An 11350-nucleotide genomic window follows, 5' to 3' on the forward strand; every position below is an offset into this window, starting at 1 on the left:
TAGCTGCGGCGAGCGGGGGCCGCTGTTCGTTGCGGTGCGCAGGCTTCTCATTGCGGTGGCTTCTCTTGTTGCGGAGCACGGTCTCTAGGCGCCTGGGCTTCAGTAGTTGCAGCACGTGGGCTCAGTAGTTGTGGCTCGCGGGCTCTAGAGCACAGCCTCAGTTGTTGTGGTTTAGTTGCTCTGCTGCATGTGGGATCTTCCCGGACCAGGGCTCGAACCCCTGTCGCCTGCACTGGCAGGCGGATTCTTAACCGCTGGACCACCAGGAAGTCCCTTGAAAGAAATTTTAAATGGCATAAGTAAATGGACAGACTGCATCCCTGGATAGGAAGATAATACTACAAAGATATCAGTTTGCTCCAAATTCATCTATAGATTCAATACATTTTCCAAAAAAATTCCAACAGGGCTTTTCACATAAATTGACAAAGTGACTCTAAAATGTATGTGGGTGAACAAAGAGTCCAAAAAAATGTCAGGGAATTCCTGAAGAAGAATAAAAAAGAGAGGAGGAAATTTGCCCTATCAGATATCAAGGCTCAGTATCACTACAGTATTGATAACTAAAACAGCGTACTTTGGATGCATCAGGAAACACACGCAGGACCAGGAAGAATAAACCCAGGCCTATTTGGAAACTTGACTTATGACACAGTGGGCACCATAAACCAACAGGAGGGGATGAACTATTTCATAAGTTGTTCTGGGACAATTGGTTATGCAAGTGGAATTGAATTCCTACCTTATTCTATACATGAAAATGAATTCCAGGTGTATTAAAAATTTATATAGAAGTGGCAAAGCTATAAATCTTAGAACATGCTAGAATAGGAAAATATCTGTATTACTTTGAGGTAGGGAAGGATTTCCTAAGATGTCAAAAGCAAAGCCATAAAAGAAAAGATTCATTTGACTGTATTAAAATTCAACATGTTTTACCAAAAGTCAATAAAGAACGTGACAGTATAAGCCACAGAATGGGCGAGAGATCTGCTGCCTGATCAGGTCAGTTACTGTCCGTGATTCGTGCCTCTAAAGACCCCTTCAAATCAATGAGAAAATAAACATCTCAAGAGAAAAATGAGGAAAAGATGCAAACAGACCTTTCCAAGAACAGGTAATACAAATATTGGCTCAGAAATATATGGACAAATGTTCAGCCTCATTTGTAACCCTAACCTCTAAACCCCAATTTGTAATATTTAAACCATAATTGTATAATGGGTCACTTTATCAGACTAGTGAAAATTAACAGTCCGCCCAAATTCTGGTGAGACTGTGGACTCTCGCCAACGGCTAATAGGGGTGTGAATGGGAGAAAGCCATTACCTGAGCAGGTGGAGTGTGGGAATTACATCAGTGAGGGTTCTCTGGAGAAACAGAACCAATAGGTTACATGTGGATGAATAGAAAGAGATTTACTCTGAGGGGCTGTGGAGACCGGTCAATCCCACAGTCTGCAGTCTGCAGGCTGGAGGCCCAGGGAAGCCAGAGGTACTTCCAGTACAGACCTGAGGCCCAGGAACTGGGACCCGGGGAGTCAACAGTGTCCATCCTGGTGTGATCCGAAGGCCCAAGAAGCAGGGTCATCCCTCTCTAAGGGCAGAAGATGGAGGTCCCAACTCAAGCAAACTCGCCCTGCCTCCGCCTCTCCGTTCCATTCAGACCCTCAGGGGGTTAGGTGACGCCCAACCTCCCTGATGAGGACCACCTTTACAGATTCCAGTGCTAACCTCTTCTGGAAACAACCTCACAGACACACCCAGAAGCCATGTTTCACCAGCCATCTGGGCCTCCCTTATCCCAGCCAAGTTGACACAGAAAACTGACCATCCCAGGAATGATACGCTTTGACCCAGCAATTCCACGCCTAGGCTATAGTCTAGACAAGAAACTTTTGTACGTGTGCCTTGGGGGAAAGATTTCATAGCAGCATCGTGACTGTTACAATAGCCACAAACTGGAAACAATGCAATATGCACCAGCAGTAGAATGGATAGAAAAAGAAATAAAGTTTCAAAAATGAGTAACAACTGCTTTAGTCATTAACGTGGAGGTATCTCAAAAAGAGTTTGATCGAAAGAAGCAAATGACATAAGCTACACACAGTGTGTGTCCATCCATTTACCTCCGGGTCAACACCAGGCAGTCAGCATGCTGCCCTGTAAGGATGGACACACACAGCGGCACAGCCGTAAAGAGGCTCAGGCGGTTAATTAACACGGGTGTCAGCTAGCAGTTACTCCTGGAGGCAGAGCTGGCGAGAGGAGAAAGAAAAAATTGCAGCTCAGCTAAGGCGAGGCCTCAGGGAAACCGCGGTGATCTATTTCTTAACTTGGGTAGGTAACATGGAGTTTATGTTTTATCATTCTTTAAACCAGAAAAAAAAAATACTTTTTTGTACACTCTGGTATGTACATTTAACAAAATAAGTAAAAGTAATAAACTGTTGCACAAAGCATTTGAATAGAATTCCTCTCTCTCGGACACACACACCCCCCTCTCATTTCTCCCCTCCCCTCCCCCGACTCACCTTTACTGATCTTTATATGTAAAACATTGTACTCGAAAGAGTGCTGTTGAATGCGTTAATTTAGGTCACAAACATTGCAGATTTATTCAACTGAGTTGATGTTTTCTGTTCCCAATTTTAAGGTGGGTGAGATGTCTCCCGTGTCTACCTCTTAAGCCACATTATATTGCCTTTTACTTGTACATAATTTCCAAAGCACAGGAAAGGCCTTCTCACGTCTGCACTGAGTCATAAAAGATAAGATAGGATCGTTGGGGACAGTCTACTGTGGTGAGAGAGGAAATGAAAGAGAGGACAAGACAACGGTAACTTACACCGGGCGGGCACAGGTCCTAGCAGCCCAGGTGCGCTGGTCTCCGCCCTGCCCTCCAGCGCCCCTCCGCGCCAGGCCACGCCCACGCCTCCCTCTCTTTCCCCTCATTGGCTGTGAAAACACGGCCGCAGCCAACCAATGGCAACGACCAAGGGTGTCGTCATGTGACTGGAGACACCCCACCTTTCGTGAGTCCTCGGAACCCCCTGCCGAGAATGGTGGGGGGGGGGGGGCGGGGCTGGAAGATGGGACCCGTAGGGGCTCAGAATGAGTGCGGGGCAGCGTGAGCTGTGGCCGCCAGAGACCCCGCTTGGAAGGGTTCTCACTTGGCTTAAGGCTTTGCCCTTGCCATCCTGAAATTCATAATTTTTAAACAAGGGGCTTCCCGTTTGCATTTTGCACGGGACCCGCAAGTATGTCACCGGTCCTGGGGGAGGGTAGTCAGAATTACTCTGGGGGCTTAGCAGTAATATTACCACTGATAATAATGTGATGGATGGCTGTTGTAATGATATATAGCCAGGAGGGCAGCAGCGATGGGGACTTTCTCACATAGGAAAGTGACCCTCTTACTTGTCGGGTTAGAGGGCCGTGGCCTGGGCATCCTGGAGCAGGAGCTGACCCAGCTTTGGGTGGCACTGGCCGGAGAAGCCATGGGGCTGACCAAGCGGGTACTGGCCGTGGTCTCTGCAGAGAGTCTGGTGCAGCTGCTCTGGGCCAGGGAGGGGCCGTAGGGCCAGCGTGTGGTGCTGCGGGAGAGGTCAGGCGGCCTGGAGAGGGGCCCCTGAGGCTGCTCTGCCCACGGCTGGACTGGGCCCAGGCATCAGGCTCCCACCTAGAGTGTCCTGTCGGGTCCCTGGCCACCAGCCTCTGGGAGATGCTCCAGCCCCTGGGGACAGTGGGAGGCACAGAAGGCCGGCTGGAGCGAGTACTGGGCGTCATGGTCCAGCGAACCTCAGAGGCAGAGGGGCCCTGGCCACAGGGGCAGCTCTCCCAGGCCCTGCAGCTGCAGTGACAGGAGCCAGGGAGCTGGGGTGGGGGACGAAAGTGTGGCAGATACCTGGTGAAAACAAACTGCACTGACTTGAAGGCTGCCCCTGCCCGCTGGGGGACCTCAGGCACCTCACCTAACCATCCCGGGTCTTGGACTTTCCTCAAATGGCCAATACTGCGGTCCTGCCTACCTCCGGGGTCATGAGTGTGAATGCACTTTGAACGCTGCTAACCCGAGGTCAGGTCATTACCAGCTCCCACGGGCCCCCTTCACTCCTGCTGTTGGCAGCTGAGGGCAGCAGGCCCCGGAAGCAGCGGGGCTCACAGGACAGAGGAGGACAGGGGTCTGGCTCACCTACTCCCCTGTGGAGGCAGGCAGGGAGGGAGGGTGTCACTGTCACTCGCCTGCAGCCTGAGGCCCAGCCCCTGTTTGTGGGAGCCAGGAACCTGAGGCCCGGCCTCCAGCCCACGGAGATTGTCCGGGTGTGACGTCCTCTGGGGTCAGACAAGGCCCAGAGAGGGAAAGCACGTTGCCCAGAGCCTCACAGCGAGTTAGGGTAGAGCTGGGCTTAAATTCTAACTCCCAGTTTAATGTTCTTTCCACTCTCCCCCCAGGGAGGACCTGTCCTGGGACTGAGGCTGCAGACTCCTGGGGCTCCGCACCCCGAGAAGCTCTGGGTGTCCCGCAGGTGCTGTCCTGTCCCAGCACCATCGTTTACCAGTTGTGTGTCCTTGAGAAAGTCACTCAGTATCCCTCAGCCCAGTCCTTCGTTGGTGCCATGGAGGTGATCACAGACCCTCCCCCAGACCCCCAATCCGTGCTCGCACCCAGAGGGAGGCCAGCTTGCCAAAACCAGTGAGGAATGGCTGGAGCAGGTGGGAGAGGCAGGCAGTGGAGTCCAGCAGTGTGGGGGCCAGGAGCCCCGCCCAACCCAGAGTGCATGGGTGGGGTGGGTGGGGCACTGGGGAAGCCCTGGCCCCCTCCTGAGTCCTGGGGCCCAGTGGCCTGCCATCCCAGACCTGACCACCAGGTGGTGCCCCAGGCTTTGCAGCCGGGCCGGACACGTGGCTGTGAGAACTCGTCCTTCAGAAAAGGGGGCTGCGTGGGGGCAGGGGAGGGGGATGGAGGGCGGCACCAGCCACCACCAGCAGGTTCTCCCTCCCCTTCGGATCTCCCCTGGGCCCTTCTGGGAGAAGTCCGTGCTGGACCAGGAGCCCTGTCCCTGGCCTGGCGGACGGGGTGTCTCCTTCCCCAGCCACCTCCCCTCCCCGCGCCCTCCTCCCCCTCCCCCACCCCCCCCCATGGTCCTCAGCCTGGGGTCTTCTGGTGTCAGGGCTGGGGTCCTGGGTATCACTTAGAGGGGCTTCAGAGGGGAGGTCGGGAGGCAGGTCCTTGGGGGTCTTGGTGACCCGCATGGCCTGTGGCTGGGGACAGTGGGCAGGGCCAGCGAGACCCAGCCCAACGCCACCTTCTCTCTCGTGCTGCCGTCTGGGCCTGCTTACGTGTCCTAGGCACGTTCCCTCCAGGACACGGGAGGACAGGCCCACACGCAGACCCCCTCTTTCCTCCTGGGCCCAGAGCCTGGTGTCTCCCTGAGGGAGTAGCCAGTGGAGCCCCCCAGGGCCTGGCTCAGATGGCCCGGACAGGGCTGCAGACTGGCCCATCAAGAACAGGGCATGGCCACGGCCAAGGGCGAGTGGACAGGGCGGCGGCCAGGCCCAGCCGGAGGCTCAGACGAGACACCCTCCCTGGGCTGTGGGAGCCCTTTCCATCCAGCCAGGCCCACCTCGGCCAGGGAGGCGGGCAGGCAGGAGGTGGGGAGACAGGGCGCGGCCTCAGCTCCTGGCAGCTCTGCTGTGCTCCCTCCCGACACACGGTGTCCTGGGTGAGGTGCCTGTGATGTGGCCAGCGTGCGGGCACAGGCCCTGGGAGGGTGGCCCTGGCAGGGACAGGTGCTTCTCTGCACATCGCTGGCCGGAAGCCGTGGGGAGGGTGCCTTCCAACAGAGCGACCTTCTCGTCCACCTTGGGCTTCAGCCTGCCAACTCCAGCCTCCCCTGGGGGGTGTCCTCCCCTGCCCCGCACAGCCCCAGACCTACAGCCAGTGTGGAGCCCTGCCAGCCTGCACCCCACCTCTGGCCATCCTCTGGGGGGCTCTCCTTTCTGTGTGGACCCCCCAGCCTGTCCCTCCGCCCCTCACCCTCTCCTCCAGGCTGTGGGCCCATGGACAACCGGCCAGCTCAGGGCCGGCCGTGGAAGGGATGCGTGAGTGTCTGCTGGACGGGAGCCCACCCTGCCCCTCCCCCTGGAGCTGTGTCCCTGCTCAGACGGCGGCTGGGAGTAGTTCTGCAGTCCACAGGGCAGTGGACTCGGGGAGCTGAGTGCCACCATCACCCGCTGTCCTGCCGCAGCTCTGCAGCAGTCCCAGCCAGGACAGCCCAGTCCATCCCAGAGCTGGGATAAACGTGTGTGCCTGCGCTGGGCAGAGCGGGAGCTGGCAGAACTGGCGGCGGCAGGGCTGCCGCGGGGGGAGCAGCAGGCCGGGAGGACAGGCTCCTGAGCTTGCTGGGGAGGGAGACCCCGTTCTGCTGAGCTTACCGTTTTCAAACTCCTTCCTGAGAAGTTGGTTTGGTTTTGTTTTTAATGATTAGGGAGTTGGTCCGTGTTGGCACGTCCTTGCAGCATCACAGGCACTGTCAAGTTCCCATCAGCCCCTGGGGCGGGGCCCTGCCTGGGCCCCTCTGTTCCTTCGCCGGTGGGACAGTGCTGGCCTGCCCCCTGCAGTGGGAGAAGCCGGCTGGTTCCTGTTACCAGAGGGCAGGGGCCAGTCGGGCCATATTACGGAGAGACGAGGGAGGGCGGGAAGTGGGTTTGGCCCAGGGAGGTGGGCTGAGGAGGTCTCACCTGTTCCAGGTAAGAGAGGTGTGCCTTTGTCGTTTGCTGAATGCTGCAGCTAGCGGACCCACCCGTCCCCCAGGCCTGGCCTCGCCCAGGGAGCTGCCGCCCCGCCCCGCCCCGCCCCAGGAGCCTCCTCTTCCAGAGCCAGGCGAGGCTGCTCGGGCGCACGCGCAAGCCTTTCCCCGCCCCCAGGCCTGAGGAGGCTCATGGGGTGGGGCTGGCGTGGCAGCCGCAGCTAGAGCCCGGCGGAGGCAGCACTCAGCCCCCGCCTGCGTCAGGGGAGCTGCCGGTGCTTGCTCCCAGCTTCCCAAGCAAGGAGTCGTGGCTCCCAGCCAGCCTCCCCACGCCGCCGGGCAGCTCACACCCTGTCGTCTGGGTGCTCCCCAGCCCTCCTCCGTGAGGGCCCGGCAGGGGTGGGCCCGGGCACCGGAGGAGGGAGGCCAGGCAGTGGGCTGCAGGGAGATGTCTCTGCAGGCGGACAAACGCTCCTGTAACACGGGACGATTCTGCCCGCCTTGCCGCCAGGCCCTCCCCGCAGCTGGGGCTGAGGACCAAAAGGGGCCAGGAGTGTGCTCGCCTGGACTGCCCGGCGTGCAGGTCCTGGGGAGGCCTCTGAGCTGGAGCGTGGCCTGGGCGGGACAGATTCTGGTCATCGTGTGCGCGCAGATCGGCACGTCTGGCCCTGGCTTCTGGGCAGAGAATCGTGGCTCCCGGGCCCCTGCTCCGACAAGGGGCCCCACCCACCTCCCCGTGCTGTCCTGTCTCCCTGGGTTGTCTTTGTCAGAAGGCACAGAGCTGTCTGCGGGCCCCAGTCCATCCCTTCCCTCCATCTGGGTCTGTCCCCCTCGAGGACTTTGAGCCGTTGACGTGTGTTTTACATACAGTCAAATGCACAGACCTCAGTCGTGACGAGCTTTGATAAATGCCCACAAATTAAGATACAGCGCGTCCCAGCTCCCTGGGTAGTAACGTGCCGGCAGGGCCCGTGTCCCTCGGCACACCTGGTGCCAGGTGCCAGTTTGTGTGTTCCAAGCCTTTGCTCGACTGACTTGACCTCCTGGATGCAGGGCCTCTCCCTCTCTCCCTAGTGGAAGGGCCCCTGGGTGCCCTGGTTGTGTCCGGACCCCCCTGGGCTTGGTGACGTCACTGAGCTCACAGGGTCCAGGCTGAATCCACTTGCTGGGGCTCTGAGCTCTCCCCTTGTCCCGGCGTGGTGCCCACCCAGGGCCCCCGGGACCCAGGAAGGTGGGAGCTGGGGACTGATGCTCTGCCCCTCGGGTGTTGACAGCCGAGCCCTGAGTTTGATCGCTGCCCGGGAGGCCAGTACCCCTACCCCCTGCCTCGGGAGGGGCAGTTGGGCTCAGCCCCTGGTGTTAGTAGCCACCTGCCCCAGGCCTTGACCTGGCCCACCTGTCTGCATCTCGTCCTGTGTGATGGGGCCTGTGTTTTCCAGTCTAACACATGAGAGGTTATAGAGAAAAGACTTCAACGTTTTGGGGCACCAAAAATTTCTTTTCAAATAACAGCATTTGAAGCCCTAATACCTGAAGCAGATAAAAGTGGAGCCGCTCAGACAGAGTGGGCATGGTGGGCCAGACCCCACCCTCCAGGAACAGCCCCCCTCCTTCCCCAGCTCCAGGGGCCCCAGGGAGATCCCTGGGCTCCGTGACTCACACTTCGAGGACCTGGTGCTGGGCCTGCTCCAGAGAGAGGAGCATGGCTCAAGTCATCCTGAGACACCCCCTTACTGTGAGGGGCGCAGGGCCGTCCTCTAGCCAGAGAGACAGGAGGAAGTGACTGGCCACCGAGTCAGCACTTCTGTGTGTCCTGGGTCCTGATCCCGCAACCTCACGTATTTCTCAGGACCGTCTCACGAGGGGTGTCCCTGCCCGTTTTACAGAGGAAGAGGGGCTCTGTCAGGACACACAGCTGCCCTCCGGGACCCGGGTCAAAGTAAGGAGCGGGCAGGGTGGGAGGGTGCCCCTCAATGGGCACCTCTCCTGAGCTGGGAGTTCCGGTCACCCGACAGCCACCTGCAGACGTGCCAGGCATGAGGTGGGGAGCATGTCCTGTCACCACGAGGCACGACTGTGCCCTCCCATCCTCAGGATAGCAGGGGCGGGCGATTAGCCTCTGTGGGACCTCCTGTGCCAGGCTGGCCCGAGGGTGGCCGCGGACATCGTGAGGGCAGGCGGGAAGCGCAGGGCCGGGTTCCTGAGCCCAGCCGCCCACCGGGCAGCACGAGGCAGAGGCGAGGGGCTCTCAGGCCTCCCCGGGGAAGGCTGCTCCCCTTTGGGGTGGGAGCTGGGAGGGCAGGGGCCAGTCCGGGCCACACCCTTCCTGGGCCCGTCACTAATGCGTGTGGGGTGAAGTGGTGGAGGGAGGATTTGGGGCCGCCTGTGTCCCCAGAGTTCCCCGGGGCCTGAGGTCCAGGGGGCCTTTTCTCTGTCCATTTCTGTCCCTCCCTTGCCCCAGGTAGGGGCCCTGCTGGGAGCAGAGCTGGCAGGAAGTCAAATGCACAGACCTCAGTCATGAAGAGCTTTGATAAATGTCCACAAATCAAGATAGTCCAGCTGGGGCTGGACTCCTCACCTTTCAGCCTAGAGCTGCCCTGGGAGTGGGGAGCTGGGGGTGGGGAGAGGAGTGCCTGCACAGAGCCTGGCGAGGGTGGAGGAGGGCGGGGAGGAGGGAGGAGGGAGGAGGGAGGGGAGGAGGGAGGGAGGAGGGAAGAGGGAGGGGGGGAGGGGGGGGGGGGGGGGGAGGGGGGAGGGGAGGAGGGAGGAGGGATGGGAGGCACATTTTACTGTTTCCTGGGCCCACACCTCACTCTTCTCACCAAATACTCTCAGTGTCTGTATCTTGAAAATCTGTTAATACCACACCTGGCTGTAGAGCACAGGTGTCAACATGGCGTAGGAGAAAAGGAATGTCAAAATATCACGATAATTTTTATACTGGTTACATGTTGAAATGATAATATTTTGGATATATTGTGTTAAATAAAATGTGTTATTAAATTTAATTTCACCTGTTTCTCTTTACTTCTTTTTTTAAAATTTATTTATTTTTGGCTGCGCTGGGCCTTCGTTGCTGCACGCGGGCTTTCTCTAGTTGCAGTGAGTGGGGGCTACTCTTCATTGCGGTGCGTGGGCTTCTCACTGCGGTGGCTTCTCTTGTTGCGGAGCACGGGCTGTAGGTGCGCGGGCTTCTGTAGTTGTGGCACACGGGCTCAGTAGTTGTGGCTCTTGGGCTCCAGAGTGCAGGCTCAGTAGTTGTGGCGCACGGGCTTAGTTGCTCCGCGGCATGTGGGATCTTCGCAGACCAGGGCTCGAACCCGTGTTCCCCGCATTGGCAGGCGGATTCTCAACGACTGCGCCACCAGGGAAGTCCCTCTTTTTACTTCTTTAAATGCAATTGCTGGAAGATTTAAATTGCGCGTGTGGATCTCATTACGTTTGTTGGACAGCCGTGATCGCAAGGCGTCTCTCGGTGCCCGGCGCACTCTGGAGGCCCAGGGCCATCCAGCCTGCAGCCTGCCCTGCCCTCTTCCGGGGCCTGTGGTGGGGTCGACCGTTGTACTAGGCTGTCGGCACTGCTGAAGAGATGGCCCAGGGAAGGCACCTGCCTGCCCAAGGCACCAGCTGAGCCCCAACCAGGAAGCCAGCGGACATGACCTGGAGGTCAGGACTAGCAGGAAGGGCCTCGGCTGTGTGCAGGTGCTGTTTGCACCATTTAATCCTCGTGACAGACATACAGGTGGATAATACTATCTCCGTCTTATGTCTGAGGGGCTCGGAGAGGTTAGTGAGCTCAGCCTGGGTCACAAGGCTGCTGAGTGGCAGAGCCATGATTCAGATAAAATTTATGGGACTTCAAAGCCTGTACTCTTAACCCCCAGCTTGTCCCATGGGCTGGTGTCTGAGTCCTGGAGGGTGGAGTGCAGATCGGGAACTCCATCCGTGAGGAGGGGTGGGCGGAGCTTCTGAGGCCCACGTGAGGGTGTAGGTAGGGCTGATGTTCTCGGAAGGTGTCCTGGGTCCCTCTGCGGGTCTGGGCCTTGACGGCGGGAAGGCTGACCGGCTTCACCAAGGCCGCCCAGCGGCACGTCTCAGGGCTGGACTCGGGGCCAGACTCTTGTGCGGTGGCCATTCTGCTATCCAGGCGGTGACCACTTTCCACTGGGCTGGTGAAGCCCAGATACAGCCAGGCACCTGGTCCAAAACAGAGCCCTGGGGCTGCGGGTCCCAAGGCCCCAGGCTCTGAGGAGGATAAGGAAGCCGGAGACCATGGTACTGCCACTCACTGTGTAATTAATGAGTTTGTGGGGGCAAAGGAGCCATTTCTGACCTCTGCGAGCGTGGCCCAGCCGAGAGCTGCGTGTCCCCGCCCAGCAGGGCAGGCGGCCGTGGGCACCACTGGGACCGTGCTGCTCTGTGGCTTCAGCATTCCTGCTCTCGGGGCCTGCGGGTCTCCACAGGGCCTGACCCACCACTGCCGTCTGCTGTGGGAGCCAGGCTCTGCGTGGCGTGGGGTGGCCCAGACCATCACCCCCTCCCTGTGAGGCCTCGCTCGCCCGCTCCAGGCCCAGGGCGTCCCTGCTGTGCTCACAGGTC

At 58.7% G+C, this 11350-nt stretch overlaps 1 long non-coding RNA gene across 6 annotated transcripts; it reads right to left on the reverse strand.

The window, feature by feature from the left end:
- Positions 1-258: 258 nt before the first annotated feature.
- On the reverse strand, positions 259-6889 carry LOC113614443 (uncharacterized). Of its 6 annotated transcripts, none has more exons than XR_003430636.1 (5): positions 6438-6737; positions 4031-4202; positions 2244-2798; positions 1330-2203; positions 259-273 (listed from the first exon to the last, which is right to left on the reverse strand). It is a non-coding gene; the product is annotated as an uncharacterized LOC113614443 (long non-coding RNA). The 6 variants fall into 6 exon arrangements; XR_003430635.1 differs by lacking the exon at positions 259-273 and adding an exon at positions 6744-6889 and having other exon boundaries at positions 280-2203; positions 6438-6643; XR_003430633.1 differs by lacking the exon at positions 259-273 and having other exon boundaries at positions 280-2203; positions 2244-2751.
- Positions 6890-11350: the final 4461 nt, after the last annotated feature.

Source organism: Aethalodelphis obliquidens, unplaced genomic scaffold, assembly GCF_003676395.1.
Source record: "Aethalodelphis obliquidens isolate GAN/ISIS:26980383/991018 unplaced genomic scaffold, ASM367639v1 scaffold97, whole genome shotgun sequence".
Lineage (NCBI taxonomy): Eukaryota > Metazoa > Chordata > Mammalia > Artiodactyla > Delphinidae > Aethalodelphis > Aethalodelphis obliquidens.